The 16,068-nt window shown below is 39.6% G+C and overlaps 1 protein-coding gene across 3 annotated transcripts in view; it reads right to left on the bottom strand.

Moving 5' to 3' along the window:
* Positions 1-16,068, bottom strand: part of cacna2d3a (calcium channel, voltage-dependent, alpha 2/delta subunit 3a) — a 133,150-nt gene that overhangs the window by 94,622 nt on the left and 22,460 nt on the right. The window lies entirely within an intron of this gene.

The raw sequence follows: 16,068 nt of genomic DNA, 5'->3' as shown, positions 1-16,068 counted from the left end.
CAATAAGTGCTGTGTATACAGATTAGACAGATGTAGCAGTGATAAAATGACCAAATATGGAAACAGAGTTACAACAAAAAACCCAGAACTATTCTACAAAGTACTATGAATACATTATAGTGGTTCAAAAGTGGAATATAGCTTAGTAAGAGTTGCTTCTCTATACTAATCTACATATAAACGAAACCAATCAGCTCAGCCAAGAGAATTATCAGCCACCTTCAAGTTTTACCAACCACACATTAAGCATTGATGACACACCGCTGCCCTTGGTATCCGCACTACACTAAATCACATTATTCTGCTATAAACCAACACTTGGGTTCTTAGTATAACCAGCGCCTTAACTGGGGACAGTGACATTAAGTCTTGCTAATTCCACACCCCTACATGCCACACACACATACACACACATACAAGCAGAAATGATCTAAGCAAGGGAGTATACTTGTACAAAAAAAAAAAAAAGAAAAAAAAAAGAAAAAGAAAAGAAAACCGTTTTTGAAATCTGTGCAAAGCTGGAGGCGGCTGTGTTTCACTCTTGGGGGATTTAACAGAAGATTACCGCCATATCAAATGGTATGCCCTCTCTAATGTTATGCCAACCTGCTTAGACACATGCTCTTATAGCTGCTCCTGTACAGCAACACACATGAGGAGCAGGGTGAGGAGAGAGAGATCACGGTAGGAGGAGAGAAATGGGTACAGCATCAGACACCCAGCCAGCAGCTTTTGGATTTAGGCAATCATCTGAAAAACGGCAGGACATCGCCAAACAAGAAGAATATTTCTCTGCTTCATACCAAAACTTTCGATAAGGGTGAATTCCATAGGGGGCACCAGGACATCATGCTTGGAGAGGCTAAAAGTCAGCAGTGGCGGTGGGGAGCAGCGCCAAGTGAACACAGAACACATAATGTGTTGCTGTTTTTGAACAATTCATCAAATAAATAAATAATGAAGAAAAATACTTTGAAGCTATTTATATGATCGCATCAATCTCATGCTTTTTCAGTCTTAGTTCTACTCTGTCTCATGTTGTAAATTGTCACATCATATCGCAAAATGTGATGCAACAGTATTAGCATTGTAAGCCATTTCAACAATAAAACACAAAAAAAAAAACTGAAAAACTGCAAAGTTGGAAAGAAGTTTCATGACACACAGGATTAAAGAGCTCGGCTAATCCGATGTCTCCTGCATAACAGGCAGAATGCAGAGTTTTAACTGACCAGTCTTAACTGTATAGAGGCTGCAGATTAAATGTGTCCTGCTGCCTTCAGATGGCTGCAGGGATTTAATGACCTGAAGGGGAATAAAGCAGCTGTGGACAACAGATACTGTCAGAATCAATCATATTAATTTATAACTTTACTGCTTCAACCACATTAAACTTTATAATTTTTTATGCTGATTTAAACACATATTTTGGCTGGGGAATGTTTGATTAAGTATACTTTATTTACATTTTAAGCATTCTGTGCATTTGCTGTAAGAATTTAGTTTACTCTTGTTGATAGAATCACTGAAGTGCCAGCGGAGTGACATTGCTTCAGAAACAGACGTGGTTCTGAGACATCTATTCTCAGCACAGCAACACCAACAACTCGCTTTGCACTGCTTCATCTGAATAAACCCCCTCCCACCTGTACACTGTGCATGCTGCGCTTGGCACCAAAATACACAGACAGGCAAAACAAATTCAGGAAACGGTCGAGCACTGCTTGCAATGGTCATTATAATCAGTAACTAGAGGCTTCTGTCTCTCCCACTTGGTCTCTCAGCTGTCTCTCTCACTTGCTCGCTCTCTCTCACCAAAATAACCTGTTAGCTATTGCATCCAAATAACAATCAACAAGCCAAGTAATTCACAAAAAGCTTCAGCATAATATTTCCATGATCATTTTGGGGAGGCTTAGTCTCCCCTAGCCTCTTATTAACACCCCCAATGGTGAATTCTTAGTTGTAGCTGAAGGTGACAGGGAAAAGCAGAGACGCTGGGCAAAATGTTCTTCTGTACTTGAGTGAACAACTGAGACAAGTAAGCGTGTTGTGCAATGTCAATTAATTAAAACGTCCTTATTGGAACAATCAAGCACAAAAAGGGACACTGGCAGGTGACACTGAATTTGATGGCTGAGTGCTATCTTTTGATGAATTATGGGTATATTGCTTTGTCTACTTCTGTGTGAAAGACAAACTGGGCACCCTAGCATTTCCTCCATCCAGGGAGAAAGACAGCCAGACAAACAGATGAGAAAGGGAAAAAGTGATAAAGGGAAACAAAAAGAGAGAGGGAGTGATAGATAAGAAAAACTGTGATAGGGAGAGCAAACACTGTGCAGTGCAAAGAAATTCAGCAGATGCAAAGACAGGTTGGATGAGGAAGAAAAGGAAGGTGGAGAGTTGTTAAGGGTGACGGATGAACGAAGGTGTGGAGAGATAATATTGAAGTGGGAGGTCAGAGGGTGGCGTGAAATGCAATCTGTATTTGAAAAGCTGCAGGTGGACACAAGAGGAAGGAAGCAAGCTCAAATCACAAAATTTGCATTGAGTTTAAAAACGTATGGCATCAGTAGTAAGCAAAATGATTTACACTGCACAAGGCAATAGATTAAGTTAAAATCAGTTTATTACTACATAATTCATTACAAGCAACCAATTATAACAAGTGCAAAGGCCAGAGTCTGAAGGCAGAATATTCCTGTGATGTCAGAGAGATCATATAAGAGAGAAGTGCCGGGAAAAGAATTAAAATAAGAGCTAAGGTAGAGAGGTTTTTTCATAGCAATTACAGAGATTAGAGGAAAGAGGGTCTGATTCATCAAGGTACTTTTAAAGGAGATAAGTGTCCAACTTACAGTATAATGAAAGGTGGGGGGTGGGAGGTGGTGGGTGTGGAGGGGTTCTGAATGAGCAGAAAAGTCCCTCTACAAGTGGGGAGCCAGGAAAGAGATTTAAAGACACGTGGAGCAATGAGCAGCAGGGACAAGGAAGAGCTACAGACAGTAAGAGGCCAAGACAGGCTGCACTACAATCATAAAGGGAAATCACTGTTTCATCTTTATCTCCATATCATAGCATCAACACTCCTTTCACAGCCGTAACACTGAACAGTCTGTGTCTCTTTGAAACGCTGCCGAAGTGGTGCCTTCGCTGCCAAATTCATTTGCATGTCATGGCCAAACAGTTTGGAGTATCAAAATTCTGAAAATTCTGTTCAAAATCCCCGTTGTAGCCATCCAAAAATGCTTCTTCTGTTGCATATGGTACAGATTGGGAAAGAAGGAAGGAAGAAAGGAAGGAAGGAAGGAAGGAAGGAAGGAAGAAAGAAAGAAAGAAAGAAAGAAAGAAAGAAAGAAAGAAAGAAAGAAAGAAAGAAAGAATCACTTTTAATGACTTTAGTGTCTTTTTGGACACCATTTTTTCCTCAGATCTTCTCTGTATAACCAAACCTCAAGTTTTACATGTACTCAGACAAACTTAGCCCCTCATCCAACAGTGCTGCTAATTAATTGCAGCCTCAAGTAACATTGTCTGTGGCAAATCAAAGTGACTGGCTGATGACTCAGAAGCCAAATCACAGCAACCATAACCATATGAAAATCAGTGGGATAATCCCACTGGCTGACTGACAACTGCAGTATGTCAGAGGGACAGAAAATCCAGGTTTTAAGCCAATCCTGGTTCCTGGCTGGCTGTGGTGGGCTGTTAAAGCTGACAGGTCAGCAGCGGCTCAAACCTGAACTGTCTCCACTGGTTTCTTCACCAATTTTCTCTTTCTCCCTTCACTGTCTCCCTAGAGTTTCTTCTTCTCTCTAGTTCCTGTATTTCCTGCTTTCCTCTCACAATTCTCTTCTTCTCTACTGCACCCACTTTCTTGCTAATTATAAAAATGAATGGGCTGACTTCATGGACGCAGTCATAGATAAGAATTATTCTCTGTAAAGACATTTCCAAAGTCTTTTCGATTGAAACCAATTATTTTTGTCTACAGCTCCACTAAATCCTTGTCCCTGAAACTGAAACCCAGAACTGACAGATATTCTAGACTTCAGAAGTGTTTATGTGTTTGTAGTCACGTTTGTGTGGTCAGTGAGAGGCTAAGCGGGTCCAGCTGACCACAGGCTGTCTGCGACGCTATGTTCAGTCAAGCTGACCAGAGCAGACCCGGCCCAATTAGCCTGAAGCTATCCTCTTCACATCACATCATCTTCACAGGAAAGCCAACTGACATAGATCCAGAACCTCCATTTCCCAGGAGAGGGAAGAGGAAAGCTTCTGTAACGGGCTTCAATGGCAACTTTAACAGCAGGATAGTGGTGCAGTGAATGAGAAGACAACCCGAGGAATCAGATTCAGACTCCTGTGTTGATGAGCAGCAGCCCAACTGAAGTGTCTTTGAGACAGACAGAAAGATCCAGGGTTGCTGCTATGTGATCATTTCTATGCTCTGATCTCTCTGCATCAGAAATATTCCAAGAGGCTGTCTAGAAAACCCACTTAGTCTTATACAATAAACCTATTGTATGTTAAACTAGAGTTGCTTCATGTAATTGGTTTAGCAAAATTTTCAAGATTTTGCTCATTAAAACAAAAGGCCTTGGTCCTTGTCAGTTTGTTACAAGTCTTGGTTTCACTAGTCTAGCTGCTCATCCTCTGCTGAGCAGTCACCCTGTCTCAGAAGAATCAGTGGCAACGGGTCATTTGGGGTAAGTGGCTTCATACAATAGTTTTAAAAGGGTGTTTTTAACTGCATTTGACTCCAGAAGCCGCAATGTAGGGACGGTTCCACTCTTGCAACAAGTACTATGTGTACAGGAAAACAACAATACGCATGCCCAAAGCCTTTGGCAACAGAAGCAGGTGGCATAAACTTGATGCCAAGTGGGGCTGATTGCCTGTTGCCCCGCTGCTATTTCATTGGCTATTATTGCTTGGTAAGTTGTAACGTGCAACTCTTACTTTTGAAGAAAAGTGTGACATTAAACATCTTGGTGCCCTCCAGCCACAGGACATTGTTAGAAACCAAACGACAGGCAAAAATAACCACGGATATAATGTATAATTCCTGGAGTGGTTCTCCAGGAAAAAAATGGCTAATTGCTAGCTTATCCAAGAAGACACTTTTTTGCTTCCCATGTGTGTTTTTGGAGGGGATGGCACCTTGTCAATAGCACATTTTCAGGATCACAAGCATCTTTCTGAGAGGATAACCAAACATAAAAGCAGCAGGAATCATCTAGATAGTGAGGTAAAGTTGGACTTGCTCTGTCAAGCAAACAGAGCTAACGCTACTCAAACTGACTAACACAAGAGTCGTTGAAAAGTTTGCCCAGAGGAAGAACTGCTGTGCCTCCTTTCTCTTCAAGTGAGCTTTGAATTGGTGAGTGAAAGAATTATAGTTTATCTTGCTGTTAAAGCGTGGTATTTGTAGTGTGATTCCATTAGGTCATTTTTCTAATGGTCGTGGATGGATTTTATGGTGAATCAAAGGCTTGGTGCAAAGCTCACTGCTGCTGAACTGTTTACTCCTGTGAATAGTGTCATACTTATTTGCCTTTACACATTCAGGTGTCTACCCTTTTGTCCCCTCTTTCTCTAGTCATCTTCTGCTCATCTTCCTCTTACACGTACTTAAAACATGCGTTCCCTGGCAAAATGCCGCTCTCCTCCTCCTCCTATCGCTATTCTTCAGCCTGCAAACAGCTTTTGTATTGACAGTCACATTGCCATATTTATCTAGTCATGTAGTGTCCTGTAGTTATGCTGTAGAAGAGTCAAAATATTATAATATTATTAATAATATTATTATTTCATGAGGTATATGAAGTATTATGTCAAATTGTAAAATCATGTAGTCTTCAGGTCATGCCTCTGTCCAAAGCAGTTGTTGCATCACCATTTTTTCCACCTAAAACGCCACTGAGAAGAATATGTGTTTGCCCAACTTGCTGCACAAAATAATGTTTCTTTCCCTTTCCCTGAAAGATTGTTGTGTTTACTGGAAATGCCTCAGGTTTGTGCACCTGGATGCTGACCTGACATTCATTACATACCCAGTCATGTACTTGTACTGCTCATTTACCCAGGGAGATTTCTGCTAACCTATAATACAGACTGGGCTTCAGTTCAAACTTTTCACAACCAACAAAGAAGCTGTTCCCTTTTTTATATATATATATTTTCATATATATATATTGCTTTAATTTGCCCATGTTTTGTGATATCCATCTCTGACATTTCTGCTGCCACCCAAATGTACAAAGAAAGTGAATGGTATTATTCATTTGCATTAAACAATTGCAACTCAAACACTCAACAGCAATGTGTCTTTCCAGAACAATTTGGAAAGACATGTTGCTTTCTGATTTTACAAATCAACTACAACTAAATCCCATTAATTTCCATTTTATTGCAAACACAAGTGATCAGACAGGTTGTTAACAAACAGTTTAAAATTCAATTCAAAATCAGCTGCTCAGCTTTACTGCACAATATAAGACAACTTGCTGCAGGCTACCTCATGTATGCACTCAAGAAAGGAGTTACAACTGTGTTGAAGACAGAGACGAGCAGTGGTGACACGTGCTGGACAGTCTATTTTAACTCATTCTCTTTCTTTTTCTCGCCCCTCACCCCTCTGCTGTGCTGCATCACATGAATGAGCTGATGCTGCTAATCTCTCCTGCACAGTGTGCTCTGACTGTGGGATGGCAATCAGAGGCCAGAATCTCTATATCCATGCTTTCCTTTAGCAAACGGAAAAAGAGATGCAATCCTGCATGCACATACACAGACCAAGATGCATATAAAACTCAATACTACAGGTATAAAAGATCAGAAAGATAGATGTAGAGGAGGGCAACTCTCATATAAAACATTTCTCTGTCGTAGGTAGGATAGGTACATGCACTGTTTTCCTTTGTGCTCGTCTGTTGGTCAGCCTTGATGATGGAGAATTACAGACATGTGAACAACATAATATGTGTTTGTATCCTCAGAGTTAGATAATAAAGTGATTAATGAAGGGGAAAAACTTCATTTCACACTAAGACTGAACCCCAGTCCCCCAAATCCCAATTCATTTTACGCGTCACCAGATCCCACTTTACCTTGGCCTGCTCTCTCTCTCTCTCTCTCTCTCTCACACACACACACACACACACATTCACTGGCAAAACATGTATGTTCACACACGAGCATCTTTACATTGGCACACATATAAATATACTCTTTATGCTTAATACTCTAATACTCTTTATAATACTCATTAATTATTGCATTTTTTTCAGCACTTGTTAGAATGTTAAATGGGCAAATCATAATTTGTAAGTAACTATTTAAAATTAAACATATATCTTAAATGTAAATGACTGAACAGATGAACAGTGTTATTGATTTTAGTTTGTTGCTGAGATGTTTTTTGCCTTTCTGGCTTACAAAATGAAGCTGAGCATTCAAAGCAGAAAAGTGAAAAAAGAATTTAAAAGCATGTGTCAAGAAGCCAAGCATACTCTGAATTACAAGTGTGTGTGTGTGTGCACCATAGTATATTGTTTCATTCAATCTGTCTTATTTGGTTTTCATTCACAAAAAGCAGCCCTGTTTGTTTTGTTTGCTTCTTCCTGCTTGTCTGGCTACAAGCGGATGATTCTGGTTTGATGAACAAAAGAGACAAGGCTCAGAGAAGCCTCTGTGTGTGTGTGTGTGTGTGTGTGTGTGTGTGTGTGCGTGTGTATTGGAGGAGGCCAGAAGAGAAAACAAAGGGACACACAATAAGTCCATTTAACAGACTCTCTGCTGAGTCCCTGACACAAGCAAACATCTGGAGCACACAAGAAAGTTTCTAGTGAACATGAAACATTTTCTTGTGAAGAAAAGAAAAAATCACATCACTTCAGGGTAAGGACGAAAAAATGAAAGAAGATTAAAAAAAGAGAAGAGTGAGGGAAAAAACGAAGTATCAAGGACCCTCCAGAGTCCTGCACAGGTCCAATTTTGCAAACCTGCACCCACCTGTACCCGCAAAGCTCAATAATGAAACTAACCAGTTACCGCAATTATCTCCATGTCAAATTCGGACCCACCCATACACGTAAATATAAGACCTGTGACCTGACCCGTGATTAAACACATAGGCTACACAGTCACTCACTTTAAAGTGCTTTATTTTTACTTGTTGCACAGTCATAATCTGTGTCTCTACAAGAAGGGCAGTACTGCACATTCACTGACATTCACACATGCCAGTGCATACACACAGATACGCAGTTGCAGATACCACAGAGCTTTCTCTCTCTCACACACACACTTAACAATAATTGCATACTAATGTTATAATGACTGCTCACTTGTATGCCTTATAACAGTGTGCAACATACTCTGAAGTTTCATAGTAATCCACTGACAGGCTCCACTACACTTCACAATAAAAAAAAGCCTGGCGGTTGATTAGACCTTATAATATAAGCTGATTTAAAAATACTGCAAATCATTTTCATTTCTGACTTCTCTTTTTTGTTCTCACCTGCTAGCCATCGGGTACCAGACCCGGTGCAGGACTCTGGGACCCTCTATCGAATGCTACTCTTCTCAAAATGAATGCTTCTTTAATTTTTCCATCAAAAATGCTATTTGGATATTGAATTTAATATTTACAGACAAACGTAATATCAAGGATTAGCATCTGTCATTCATATGTTGTCAAGTCAAATTTTGTTAGGTATGTTGTAGCTGCAAATCACAACATTTGCAATATTATATTAAATTAATTAATATTATACAAATGAAATACATAATGCTTCAAAATAGTATTTTGACCCATGGTAAGATTCCAATAACTGTACTTTACCATTAAAATCATTATCTCACTTATCATTATGATAATAAGCAGTTATACACCAACAATAGTGGAATGTACTGTTAATTTACTCAAGCGTAATGTATGCTACATTATGTTACTAGTTTAAGGTTTTACAAACAAGACATATAATGACATATGATGTATTGTTATATTTTGAACTAACCAACACTACATATAAGTAGTATAAGTACTTAAAATTAGTGCCTCCAGTTACAATAACTTGAGTCAGTCTCAACTGAGGCTGACTTAAGTGACATCACTTGAGGCAATTTATTAGATTTCACACAGCTCCCTCTGGTGCTCCAAAAGGCTTTATACAACTTTTTTCACAAGACCTGTAAACAGACTTTGATGTTATCAATCTGTGGAGTTCCCCATTAAGTAAAAATTCTACATGCATGAATTTAACTTGAAATACATGCATTTTATATTGTGGTATTGTCACTTGTACTGAAGTTAAGGAATTGAATACATCTTCTGCAACTGCACATCAAAAATACCCCTCAATATCAATGATGTCACTGACATCTGAAAAATTGTAACCCTATCTGACGTAAAACATGTGCAGCCTAATCTACATCAATTATATCTTTTCCAACATGTGGAGAATATTATATATTTATGAGACAGAATACTTAATACTAGTTGTTAAAATGTTAAATATGTCAAAAGATAGTTCTTGCTGAATTATTTAACTAAATCCCAGAACAGAAAAGCACAACTAGGAAGTAATTTCCCTCTGGATGAAACACTGAGTGCACTTTCTGTGTGTGTATGCTTTCAGGTAGTTGTATGTTTTCATTAATGCAAGCTACATACTTGTGCCTACAGTGTGTGTGAGCATGTATTCTCCTAAAACATGTTCAGGAGAACAAACCTCTTGCAGTGTCATCTTTTCTTATAAAGGACCACTGATTCCCCAAAGCCATGTTTGTAATTACAGCCAACATGGCTCTCAGGGGAGGAGGAGGAGAGGAGCGGGGGTGGAGAGACAAGGAGGTGAGGAGAGAAAAAGTGAAAAGGTAGGACCCAGAGGCATCATCTGGTTGAAGTTAATTCTGTTTTCTGCCACCGTGTCACTGGGCCATTACTGCATGTGTGTCTGAGTGTTCGCCTGTGTGCAGAAACAAGGGAAAAGGACTGAGTGAGTGTGAGAGACTGTCTGAAATAATTGCACTTTGACTGATGTTACATTCCGCCTCCCGTGAAACACTCTGCTACTTGAGCAGGGACAGGAGCGTCAGCCCAAATTCACAGCAGGAAATCACTGCTGGATCACAGGATCTTCCAGGAACACAAAATCATTGCTATGCCCTCCTCCTTTCATACCCTCCCTTGTATGCCAACCGACAAATTGTTCCCTCAAAAGAAGAGCGCTGGCCGGAGATGAAGTGGAACAATTAATTTCACGCTTGTCCTCCCTGCCTCAAAAGCATGTTGGTCTGAGTCCCGTATCTGGTGGCACAGAGACACTCCCCACGGATTGTAAAATACACACACACACACACACACACACACACACACACACACACACACACACACACACACACACACACACACACACACACACAAAGTGTAAATTAGACAAAGTGTGAATGCTAATCACACAGACATAAAAATAAGACATCGTTAAACTCAAATAAAGCTCAGGAATCATAAACTCTTCTTGCCTGACTGGCCACGCATTCCTCGCTCCTCCATTCACCATAACATAATCTATCAGTGGGGGTGAAGAGTATTGATCACAGCGCGGAGATGTCTCAAAGTCAGATCAATGCACTGTGAATGAATGGGAGGATTGTGAGGAACACATGCGCACACACACAGCTTTGACAGACCACTCAATCATATGGTGAGAAGAAGGCAGCTCCTGATCGGAAATAGACTGTGCTGTAAGAAGTGAGCTGGGAACTGTTTCATTGTGGTCAGTTTCTGGCCCCTAATCTACCACATGCTCAGACTCACATTACAGTCAGACAAGGTATGAGCAGGAAACCAGATGGTGGTATGTCTAGCAGTTGGCACCCTGGTATTTTTTTTTTCTTATAAAACAAATATTTCTGGTATTTATTTCTGCTTAGCTTATGCACCTGTTGAACATACAGGATTCATTCAAAACTACCCCACATAGCAATGTGCTTGCCAGATGAACACACTAATTATTTCAGACAAATACATTAAATTGCTGATTGATCAAAATGAAAGATAAGTGGTGTGTTGACAGCAGTGACAGCAGCTATAAATGTGTTATCATCAGTACAATACAGGTGGTCTCGGGGCTCCCGGACTAATTAACAGCTGGGACACCCCTGAAAATCTCAAAATGAAATTTTAAGGGGATTTCAAAAATGTGCCTACTTATCTAAATAAATATTTAGATTAGATAAATATTTATCTAGACAGTGAGGTTTATTCTCATGTTACTATCAAAATTGTTGTTTTATAATAATATATTGTAATCAAGGCATTTGCAGCATTTGAATGCAATTTGCTCCACGCTACTTCTCTCTGCATATTTAAAATGTTCTAATAGATGTGAACTAATTAATATGTAAAATAAAATTCCTTTATTTATCTTGAGGAAAACATTTGAAAAGTCCTGAAACAGTCCTCATGTCTCATGAACAAACTAATAAATAGGCCAATAAAAAAAAACGCAACCGTGCTTGTTCTTGTGTAGCTACTTGGATTTAGTGGCAGATGTATGCCTATTTTGTTTTGGAAGTACTACCCACGGCACTGGGACCCCCTGATTGTCACAGGGTATGTTTTTCATACGCTGGTTATCATCATAAGACCTAAAGTCAGAATTAGCTGTGGACAGTAAACAGTGAATAATTTCAGTTACTACTAAAATATTTATATTAGCAGGGAGTCACCCACTGGAGAATCAGGGGAGTAGAAGTTTCCCAATGACCAAACTATCCCCCAGTGTGGGTGTGTACATATTCACCAAAAACTGATGAATCCAAATGTAACAACATTAGAGCTGTAGAAATACTTAAAACTGAGACTTGAGTTAGACTTACAACATACTTGGGACTTGTCTTGGACATAAATGCACTGAGACTTGACTTACTTGAGACTAGACTCCTAAAAGACCTGTATTAACTTGAAAGTTGAAACCAAAAAATATTCAAATCTCAAGTTTTGACCTGGTAATATTCCTGTACAATAAAAATTAATACCACATTTAGAGGCATGCTTCATTAAAAAAAACTATTAAAAGCTCAGAAAATACATTTTCACACGTCATTTTAATATTCAATATTTTACTTAGACTTAATTAAATCTATCCTCAAGGATTTGAGACTTGCTCTGACAGACTCAAGCCAACATGAACTTACCTCAAATTATTTAAGACTTGCCCCAGAAGACATTGAAGCCATGCTAGTAGCTCTGTGAGGCTGCAGTTAGACAAAGCGGTGCTTTGAGCTCCATGCTATAAGTCAGCACGCTAACAAGCTCACATTGATAATGCTAACATGCTGATGTTTAGCAAGTACTGTATAATATTTACCATGATCAGCATCTTAGTTAGCATGCTAACATTTGCTGATTAGCACTGGACACAAAGTAGGCCTACAGCTCAGGCTGATGGGAATTTAGTTTTGCTGGTTTTTGTGAGTATGGGTTATCTGATGATGGCACTAGACGAAAAGTTAAGGGATCATGAAAGTTATTACAATTCATCCTGAGGGGTGACATGAATGTCTGAATCAAATTTCACGGTAATCAATCCAAAAGCTGTTGAGACATTTCAGTCAGAACTACAAATGTCAGCAGGTCAAAGTCAGGGGATCACCAAAAAATCTGGCCTATGGGCACCATGGATATTCTGTACCAAATAGTTGTTGAGATGGGATATTTTGTTAAAAACAGAAACGTCAGCCTCATGGTGGTGCTAGATGAAAAGTCAGGGGATCACCAAAGTCAGTAGGATTCATCCTCTGGGGACCGCAAATACTCAATAGTTGTTGAGATATTTCAAACTGGACCAAAGGAAACAACTGACACTGCCATCTGTAAAGCCACACTGCAAGCATGTCTAAAACACTATTCATAGCTTTGAAAGGAAAATGTTCAAATATTGTGCAATATTAATGGTTAGCATTCACACATGAAAGACATATTGACTTGTAATTTGTTAATGAAGACATGTAACTTGAGGACTTGAGACTTGCTCTCATAGACTTGAGTTGACTTTGACTTGTCTCAAATTACTTGAGACTTGCCCAAAAAGACTTCAACAGCTCTGAAGAAAACTACAGAAATTTTCATATTACACAACTTTGATGTTGTATTAAGCTGTTATAATGAAATATGAACATTTAAACTCCAAGTGAAAAACTAAAAAAAACCCTATTTCGTACCCATCCCCCCTGTGAGCAAAAGCCATGCTGCTCTTTTTATTTCAGCATAATTGAAACCACTTACACACCTCACCCATTTAGCTCCTCAACACAATTCATCCACCCGCAGCTCCTGAGTGCATGTGTGTGTGTGTGTGTGTGTGTGAGTGTGTGTGTGTGTTTCCGCAGTGATTGAGTGTTTAAAGGCTGCCTAAGGGCTATTGAAAGGAACAGTAGAATAACAGCTGTACACTGACACGAACACACACACACACACACACACAAGGCCTCATGGCATAGCTGGTAGCGACACTCAGGAGTTTTTCCCAGGGTGCACTGCGTCTGTTGGGTATGCACCATTGCCCCTCAGAGTGGAAGCCAAATCCCTGCTCTCTCTAATGACCGCCATCTTTCAATGTCCTCACATGCCATGCCATCATGTCTTACCCCCCACCTACACACACACACACACACACACACACACACACACACACACAGAAGCTCCTAAAGGCCTGGAGCTGACATCATCTATGCCAGCATGAAAACATATCTACCCTAAAATAAGTCCTTTATGGAGTAAAGGAAACCTTTCCCTTTCAAAACTTAAGAAGCAGGCACAGGAACTAGCCTCTCTACCATCACCACTCTACTTTTTCTTTCACACACCATAATTCACTTCACCAAAAAACATAATAGCAGGTCTAATCTGTTCACATGGAACTGATTAATAGTCCACAGTCTATCTGTAGTTGCCTGCATTCAGTTGGTTTCAGCAGAGTCCTAGAAAACATTTTTCATGCTTAGCAGCACATACAATGTGGCCTGCTGCTTCCCTATTCCACCCCATACATTCTCACAGTCTCAAATTGATTCTAGCAGCAGCCAGCGTGAAAGTAGAAGGAGAGAGCAAAACATTGTGGTGGATATATAAAGGCAGTACTCATCCTTGCAAGTGGAGATTTATTATGGGAAGTTACACTTTTTGGACTGCAGTTTAATTTGAGTTAGCTTTTAAAGGCCTCACAAAAAAATGGGGGAAACACCTTGAAAGTGCAGTGTGTAGAATCTAGTGGCATCTAGAGGAATAGACTTGGCAGAGAAGGAATATAATATTCATCAGTATGTTTTCATTAGTATATAATCACCTGAAAATAAGAATTGTGTTTTCATTACCTTCGAATGAGCCCTTTATATCTACATAGGGAGCGGTTCCCCTTCCACTAAGCCCACCATATTGCACCTCCATGTTTCTACAGTAGCCCAGAGCAGACAAACCAAACACTGGCTCTAGAGAGGGCCTTTGTGTTTTTCACAAGTTTCGCAGCCACTCTTACAAGCTCGAGGGAGTAGGGGGTGGTATTCAGTTTGTCGCACTCTGCAACCTCACCACTAGATGCCACTAAATCTTACACACTGCACTGTTAAATGTACAACATACAGTGGAGAAGAATACTTTTGAGACCTCTTTGGGTTTTTGACTATTGATCCGAGAAGACAAAACATCTGATATCATCATCTTGGATCGGCGAAATTGTGACTGGTTTTGTAGGATAACAACAAAGAACTCTTTTGCCACCAGAGCAGCCTCAGTTCTTGAAGGCTCGGGCTCAAGGTATTAATAGTTCCACAGGGATCACAGTCCATGTTGACTCAATAAAACTGATCGTGATCTGGTGTTACGTTTATGCAATGAACATCCTGTTCCACATCATCTAACAGGTGCTTACTGAACTGAGATCTGTGGATTGTACAAACCAGTGGAGTAAATCACAGTCCCTATCACACTCCTGTAACAATCTTGAGGTTATTAATGCTTTGTGACTGCTACTAAAAACGTAGTAATGTGGGAATGCATGTGGTCAGCATCAGTGTTAAGAAATGCTGTTTCTCTCTGCGTTGTTTGTACTGAGATGCTCTTTGACACATCTCTGTTATTCTAAGCTGTTGCATACTGTATATGCCTTTTAGCCTGAAAGAAGTTTGCTATGTTCCTGGGTTTGTACACACAAAAGCAACTGACTGAATGACCACTTTAACACCAACATGGTATCAACAACCATACCTCATTCACAGCTATATATATACATTTATTGCTGTTCATTGCATTTATGACTGTTAGTCAAAGACTGGCACTTTTTTTTTTACATTCGTGGTATCCTGACAGTTGATGGTTGATAGTAGTAAGTAGTATTAGTAATAGATAATAATATATTATGTCTGCATTTGTATTGTATGGCAATATTTAGTTTTGGTATAAAAAAAAGGGAAAAAAGAATGTTAGCAGTAAGACCTTTACCATACCTCTAAATGGACTTTTCAACCAATTTAGTTTAAAAAAAGAAAACATTACAAATTTATCAGACTTTTGGGGGTATTTGTATCCATCTGTTCAATATAAGCCCTCTAAAACTAAACATAATTTTAAAAAATGTGATTACCTATGAAACTCCAGGTCACATGCCAACAGCATTTTTTCTGCCTCTATCTTCATGGAAGGAAGGCCCCTGAAAAGGTGTAGTTCTGAAAACCGCAGTGCACTCAAGGGCTTTTATGGACCTACTGTAACATACTTCAAAGGAGTGCTAGAGATGGCTCAATCAGGTCTAGGTAAGTACAATTCAACAAGACATCATAACTGAAACTGAGCTCCACCAAACAGTTGAGAAGACCATTGAGGGGTTTTTGAAGAGTCCCAGCCAGCAGTAAACTCAACTTGCCAATTCAATGATTAAGTTGATATAATGTTGTTTCAACTTAATCATTGATTAAGTGAATGGAGAGGGAACAAGGGAAAGGGAAGATGAGAATTTTGAAGTTAGAAGAGAGAGAGCCTTGGGGAAGAGAAAGAAA

This window comes from Thunnus albacares, chromosome 5 (assembly GCF_914725855.1).
Source record: "Thunnus albacares chromosome 5, fThuAlb1.1, whole genome shotgun sequence".
NCBI lineage: Eukaryota > Metazoa > Chordata > Actinopteri > Scombriformes > Scombridae > Thunnus > Thunnus albacares.
This window is presented reverse-complemented; position numbering and strand designations above follow the sequence as displayed.